The sequence below is a fragment of the Cotesia glomerata genome, linkage group LG8 (genome assembly GCF_020080835.1).
Source record: "Cotesia glomerata isolate CgM1 linkage group LG8, MPM_Cglom_v2.3, whole genome shotgun sequence".
Taxonomy (NCBI): domain Eukaryota; kingdom Metazoa; phylum Arthropoda; class Insecta; order Hymenoptera; family Braconidae; genus Cotesia; species Cotesia glomerata.
In genome coordinates, this window is record NC_058165.1 from 15,611,953 (window position 1) to 15,619,553 (window position 7,601).

Below are 7,601 nucleotides of genomic sequence, written 5' to 3' on the forward strand. Positions count from 1 at the left end.
TGGGAATTTACATTTTTATGTATATATAATAATAATTTTAACATGTTTTTAATTAAAAAAGTGTTAATTTAGATTCAAAGATTCTAATTACAGTAATTCAACGACGAGTGTTTAAGTAATAAAAATAAGTAATGATAAATATAATTATTGTTTTTGCATCTCGATTTCTATTATTACCGATATAATTACTTTTAGTATTTTAACTATTATTATTATGATTGTTATTGTTATTATGATATTGTAAGTAAATAATACAATGCGTTAAACACATAATTAAAATACGTATTATCTAACGATTATTGATGTTTAGAGGCTTAACCCGCTCAATTGAATAACAATGCCACTTACAGGCAACGACCAGGAAATCATAAGATATTATTGTGCAGCGTTCAATGAAAATTGCCCTAGATCTTGAACAGCTGGCTTATCGGATAGAAAGTAAACTCAAACAATGTTTAGTTCAAATTGTCTGATTTAGTCTAGTTGATTACTAAATGAAATTTAATAAGAAAAATATGTTTTAATGTTTACAGAAACGCCACATGTAAAGTCGTTTCATGGTTTCAGACTTCTAGAAATTTTGTGATTCATGAAGTAATTTTAACATTTTTTATTTTAAAATTTGTGATGTTCTCGCCGCAAAATTAAAAAGTCACAAATAAATAAAATATTGCCGGGCAAAGCTATAATCATATGAAAGGTCGTTTGTTCTTTAATTTTGAAACTCAAATCTAATAAAAATTAAAGTTTTCCATAAGAATAGTAGCATTAAAAAACTGGCAATATAACTAAGTTGCGTGTACTTCTTAGTTTGTATTGAAAATCTAATAATCAACTAAAAATTTAATTTGTATAAAAAAGATAACAAAGGGTATACATTGTTTGTAATTGAAGCAATTGATAATTTAGAATTTTCCATACTCCCGCTGAAAGTTCAATAATCAATGAATAAAGGTGATATTTTGACAAGCAAATAATCTTAGTTAATCAACATGTGTGTAAGTCCCTTCAAGATCTAAATTGTTACTTTTCAGATAAATTAAAGTGATTCTAAAAAATTACAATTGTAGATTTTTAAATTTTTACATATGAATAATGTGCTTGTCGCTATAATTTTCAAAAGACCGGGCTAAAAGTCTAAACGTAAAAGTTGACTCATGCGCAGTGCGAATATTCATACAAATATTCAGCTAATCAAAAATGTTGAGTAAACAACAAACAACAATGTGAAGTAGGAACAAATGTTTTATAGCCATGAACAATCAAAAACAGAGGGTTTAATGACCCGTATTGCTACCAAAATATTAAAAAATGCGATAGGGGGCTAACTTAAAGGTACGTGTAATAAATTTTTTTTTAAATAAATAAATCGAGAACTAACAAATGATGATAATGAACAATAAAGAACAAATGACGAGCTAACGATGTGATAAAAAAAAAGTTCAAAAATTGAAAAAAAAAAAAAAAACTCTGGGGTGCTAACTTTAATGAGCTATCCCGTTGAAGCTACAGTTTATGTAGAAATAATTCCCGTGCACCCTGGCGGCCATAGATGCAAGCTGTGAATTAACTTTTTTTAGTGTAGTTGCGTATCTATAGGAGGATTACTACACATTTTTATTTTATCTAGTCTGTGGCACTGGCTTTTCTCCATGAAAAAAAAGTCAGGATCGAAATTCGTGAGCACGCTATAGTTTTTGCTGATAAAATTTAATAATTTCAAGTATTTTAATTGTTATAAGTGGATATAATTAATTAATAATAGTAAAATAAAGCATGTATTACTGTTATAATATACAATTTAGGAAAAATAAGTACCGTAGAATTAAATAAAATATTCCAACCCCGAAATACCGTTCTGCTTACAGTAAACACAGTCGGTAGTCTGGCGCTCCGTTTGAACGGAACTTGGCGCCAGATTCTACCGAATCTCTTCAGGGTGGTCATTCATTCTATTACTACAATATTACCTCTGCTTTAAAATAAAGGTTCAGACGAAAATTGTAATAGTGTTATTTAAGCACTTGCAAACTTAAGTACGTCAGAAGTCAATGATATTATTAAAAAAAAATTTTAATAGTGAATTAAAAATTTTTTATCTTATTTCCTTATTTAAGTTTTTTGAGTGTATAATATTTATAAAATTCTTCGCTTTTATTATATAACGTAAAAATCGTAGTTCCTCAAGCTTTGTTTAAAGTTTATTTCGAGATACAGAGAAATTAAGCTAACATGGCAACGTTTAAAACTACAGAAAATTCAATTAATTTATTCATTGATGATGTTAAAGAAAAACTTAGGCATGCGTTAAACTTCAAGAATAAAATCGAAATTTTAACTTGTATACCTCAAGAATGGAGTAGCCGCAAAGTTTCACATATATTCAATGTTTCTTATTCATTTGTAAATAAATTACGTCTATATCAAAAGCGACTAAAGCGAAGGAAACTAAAAATTATCTTAGCACAGGTAATTTACTATTATTTTTTTGTATTTTATTTTTAAGAACTAATCTTGATCATTTATTTTTAATCTCTCAAGCTCAAAAAAAAAAAAAAAAAACAACGGAAAATCAAAGCAATCATCATAGATGAGTATTACAATATAATAAAAATTATAAAATAAAAATATTTCCTGAAAAATAATAAAACTCATTCTCTGTAAGGGTAAGCTTAAGTTGAAAATTATTATAAAATTAATTACAAATTTTAAGCTGTTTTATGTGCCTATTGTCTATTTATTACCTACTGATATTATAGATTACCTATCAATAATATATAATATAGGTTCTTTAAGCAGTCTAAATTTCATAATGACCACGTTTTGAAAAGTATACCTAATTACCAATGGAATTAGTTTCATTATCCTATTTTTTTCTTTCTCCAACTTTTCTGTAATGAGAATTAAAGTACTTGGGCCTTACTTCCTCCTACAAATTTGGGTACTTAAAGGAAATGTACTTCACTACCCGTGAAAAAATATTCTGATCAGGCTTGATATGAGCTGATAAGGCCATATAAAAATTTTTGATATGTTCATATCTGGCCTGATATGATCTGATATGTCCATATTTAATTTTTGATATGTCCTGATATGGCCTGATATGAAAATTGGCCATATCAGGCCTGATCAAGCCTTATCAATTTGACTCTCCACCTCAGACTTGATATAACTTGACCTGCCTCATATCTAATTTTACATTATTTTTTAATAGGTCCTGATATGCTCTGATATAACCTTATAAAGTTATATATACTTTGATAAACTTGAAAAAAAAATCCCTTATCAGGGTTGATATAACTTGATATGGATTCATATGGTCTGATATACTCATACCCTTATCAGCACATAAGTAGTCTTATGCCCGCATGGAGAAATATATATGTCAAAAATATATGTCGCATATATAATATATATGCCGTATATATTTACGCAAAAAAAAAATATGTCAACATATATTTTTCTCATAGACGCTGACATATATGCAGATATACATGCTTACATATATGTAGACATATATGTAAACATACACTGAAAAAAAAAATTTCTAAGTTTGAAAATTTTTTTACTCAAATCAATAAAGTTAAATTTTTCAAAATTATTTTCTTAATTCAAGTTAAATTTTTTTCTGTTTATCTCTAGACATTTATATGCACGCATATATGTGAACATATATCTACGCATATATGTGAACATATATGCGGACATATATTTAGCGCAAAAAAAATATATGTGAAAATATATATTTGCATATATTTTTCGCATATATATTTTTCCATGCGGGTGTACTCATATAAAGGCATACCCGAATAAAAAAATTAGGAAAACGGTTGACCCTAAAGGCCATCCCTGCAACTTCCCGCTAATTCCGTTAATACCTGGCCGCTTTTTTGAGCTCTTCGAGCTCAAAAGTACAATCTGTGTGTTGTTTTAAGCTCTCCGAGCTCCAAAGATAATTTTGAGCTCTTTTTGAGTCTGCAAGTTTGATAGAAGTTTCATGGAACACTATTTTGAATGTTCATACCGCACAACTTTGAAATGAATGAACCGATTTTACGCGGTTGGCGGCATTCTACGTAGTTTTTAAGCCTTATAAATAATTTCTAAGTTTCAACTGGTCAAACTAGAAATTTCGGAGTAACTCTGAAAACACTTTTTTCGGTTGTCTTTCGTTCACGATATCTCTCGAACGAATCAAACCGATTTTTGACCTTCAGCTTGGTGGCAATCGACGTCGGTTTTTATGATGTTAAGAGCTGATTAGTTTTGGAATCGATCGGTAGAGCTGTTTGAAGTTATTCCAAAAATGTTTCCAGTTATGTTGAAAAAATCCTTATTTCCAAATATTTCGTCGTCGAGGATATCTCTCGAACTAATCAACCGATTTCCACGTTTTCGGCGGCAATTTTGCTTCTTAACCTCTGAAATTATTCTATATCATCAAAACGATCCGAGAGAGAAATCCGAGACGAAGTTATGTGAAAAACACGTTTTTTCGGTTTTCTTTCGTTCACGCTATATTCTCTCGAACGAATCAACCGATTTTGATCGGGTTGACGCCGGATCGGCGTGGTTTTTCAAGCTATAAGGGCGGATTAGCTTGAAGTTGATCGATAAGAGCTTTAAAAGATATTCCAAAACTACTTTCAAAAATGATTTTTTCTTTATTTTTTAAGATTTTTCAAGATTTCTTAAAATCTATCGGTCCGAATCGGTTCAAATTTCAGGAAATCTAAGTTCAGCGTAGCCCTTTCGAATGGCACCAACCGCGATGAAATCGGTTCAACCGTTCAAAAGTTATAAGCGAGTCACATAGATGAAGGTCACACACACACACACACACACACATACATACATACAGACATAGTGACAACATCGCGGGGGTAGTCAGGGAAGCTTCCTGTGACCTTCAAACGTCGAGATCTGATGAAAACTCGATTTTTGCCAAACGGGGTAAAAACAATAACTTCCCGATTTTTGAAAATCTGAGATTTTTAGCGGGAAGTTAAAAAACTATTTATCATTATATATGATTCATATCTAATTATATAGAAGCATATGTAATTCATTTATGATTATATAGATGTATATATAATTCATATAAAATTATATATGAATCATATAGAATTCTATATAATTTTTTTTACTCCAGTGAGTATTTTGTGATTACTATAAAACATTCTCTCTTTTTCTATCTAAGAGTCTGTTACTCCATTGATTCACAATCTTTTAATATATAGTATTTTTTCGGATGAAATAATAGGAATTAAAAAGAAAAATTTAATTTTCACAAAAATTATTAGTTTTGTCAAGTTCAAAATTGTTAGCCAAGCCCTCCAGCAATATATATGTTCCATATACTAAACAAATAATTCCATTAAAATTTAAGCTTTCAATTCTCATTTTATTCTCGATTATTTTTTAATTTCAAAGAAATTATAAATTTTAAAAGCAACGAAGTACCTGAACAATATACTTCGTAGAATCATTTTTGCGATTTCATGTATACATAGATAATTTTATAAATCTACATATAGATACCTCATTATTATTAGTATATAAATATTGACAGTTAATAATTAATAAATTAGATAAAAATTTTTTTCACTACGAATCGATTCATGTATACGATCTTCGCATTACTTTGGTAAAGTTATAATAAACTTTGTTCTCCAAGTAAAGTCTCTTAGGTAAACGGGTATTGAACAATTAGTCTTTCAAGCGGTAGGTCCCCGGTTCGATCTCAATTCCCACTCGCGCCGATTTTTTCCTCTTGGAAATAATTATATATAATTATACCCACTATACATAATTTATATAGGGCCATATTTTTCATTTATAATTATGTAATATAATGATTAGAGTGGTCCAAAAAAAAGCTTTTGCCTATCATCTTAAAAGCTTTTCTAAGGTATAAAAAATTTCCTTCAAAGCGCAGCTTTCGATATCTCAATTTCTTCATGAAGCTCAATGAATTTTTTATTTTCCCCATGTAAACTACGAAAAAAATTTTTTATGCATTTTTCAAGTTAATTATTCTTGTAGGAAATTTAATTTCTCTACCAAAAAAGTACTTCCTCGAAGTAGTTTCTTCGTAATCTTAACGAGTAAAAATTATTGAGCTTTCTAAATAGCTGCATCAAAAGCAAAATTTGAACGAAGATAGTTTCAAAAAGCATCTTTTCTGAAAACTTCTTGGTAACTTTGACATGTATTTATTTCAGAATTTATCAAAGTAGACCGCTTTCTAATATAATTAACACATGTCTTTTGGTGAATTATTAACTGTGAATTATGAATAATTTTTCTCATTACAATTTGGGATATTTTTTCCTATGAGCAATGATTTTTTTAAAAATTGAACTTGAATTTCATTACGGAATCTGAATCAAGAGCAAGCTTGTCCTTCCGGATATATACTGAATTTAATTTTTTTATTTAAGAACATGTAGGACAGGTGAATATTTAAATTTTGAACACGATGCTGGGACGCTTTTTGACCGAATGAAAAATCATGAAACTTTGCAGGAGAACGTGTAAATAGAAGTCCTTTCGTGAATTGATTCTTTTATTTTTAAATCTTCTAATCTTTGAAAAAAAATGATAAATAAACAGGTAGAGTTCGTGCGTAAAACTGCTCTTATCTCAGGAGTCATCACATATTTAAGTAAATAAGTTTTTGACTATAAAGAAATTAAGTTAATAAACATACAACCAATATAATCTATAGAGACTTATTTAATTTTTTGGTTATTTCTTTATTTTGGTTTATATTACTTCTTATAAGACATAATTATTAAAATGCAGCCAGGTTAGGGTAAAAATTAATTACTCATCAACAAAAATTTAATTTTCTATATATCTTCATGTAGGCCGTGCAAGAGAGTGCTAAAAGTAAATTATCTAGTTTAATTTTTTAAGCAGTGGTTAGAGTATTTACAAAGTCTGATAATCTCCTTCAGTGCATTTTACATGTGGTTCAAATAAACAAAACGATATATTCAATTGTCATTTGTTGTCACTGGTCCAGACTGAATTACCGATATCAGACTGTATACCATGTTTTTAAGAAAAAAATATAAATTACATAATCAAATACTTTGAAACAGAAAATGTGATACAACGTGGATTCTAAAATCATATCTGATTAAATTTTCTTTTATTGCGAGTATTTAAAGCTTAATAACTTTTTACTTGTTAGGATTACGAAAAAACTAGTTCAATACTTTTTTGTAGAGAATTAAATTTCCTATAAGAATAGTTGACGAAAAATACAAAAAAAAATTTTTTTACGTGTTATTTAAATGGGAAAATAAAAATTCATTGAGCTTCATGAAGAATTGAGATATCAAGCTGCGCTTTGGAGAGAATTTTTTTATACCTTAGAGAAGTTTTTAAGACAGCAGCACTTGAAAAAAATAAAAATGTTTTTGGACCACTCTAATAATGATATATAGATTTTTTTTACCGGGCGGGTACATAGTCTGGATATACTTATATCAAGGCATATATAGTCTGATATGGCCAATTTCCATATCAGGCCTGATATGGACGGTTTATATCAGGCCCGATATAGTCTGATCAGAAAATTTTTTCACGGG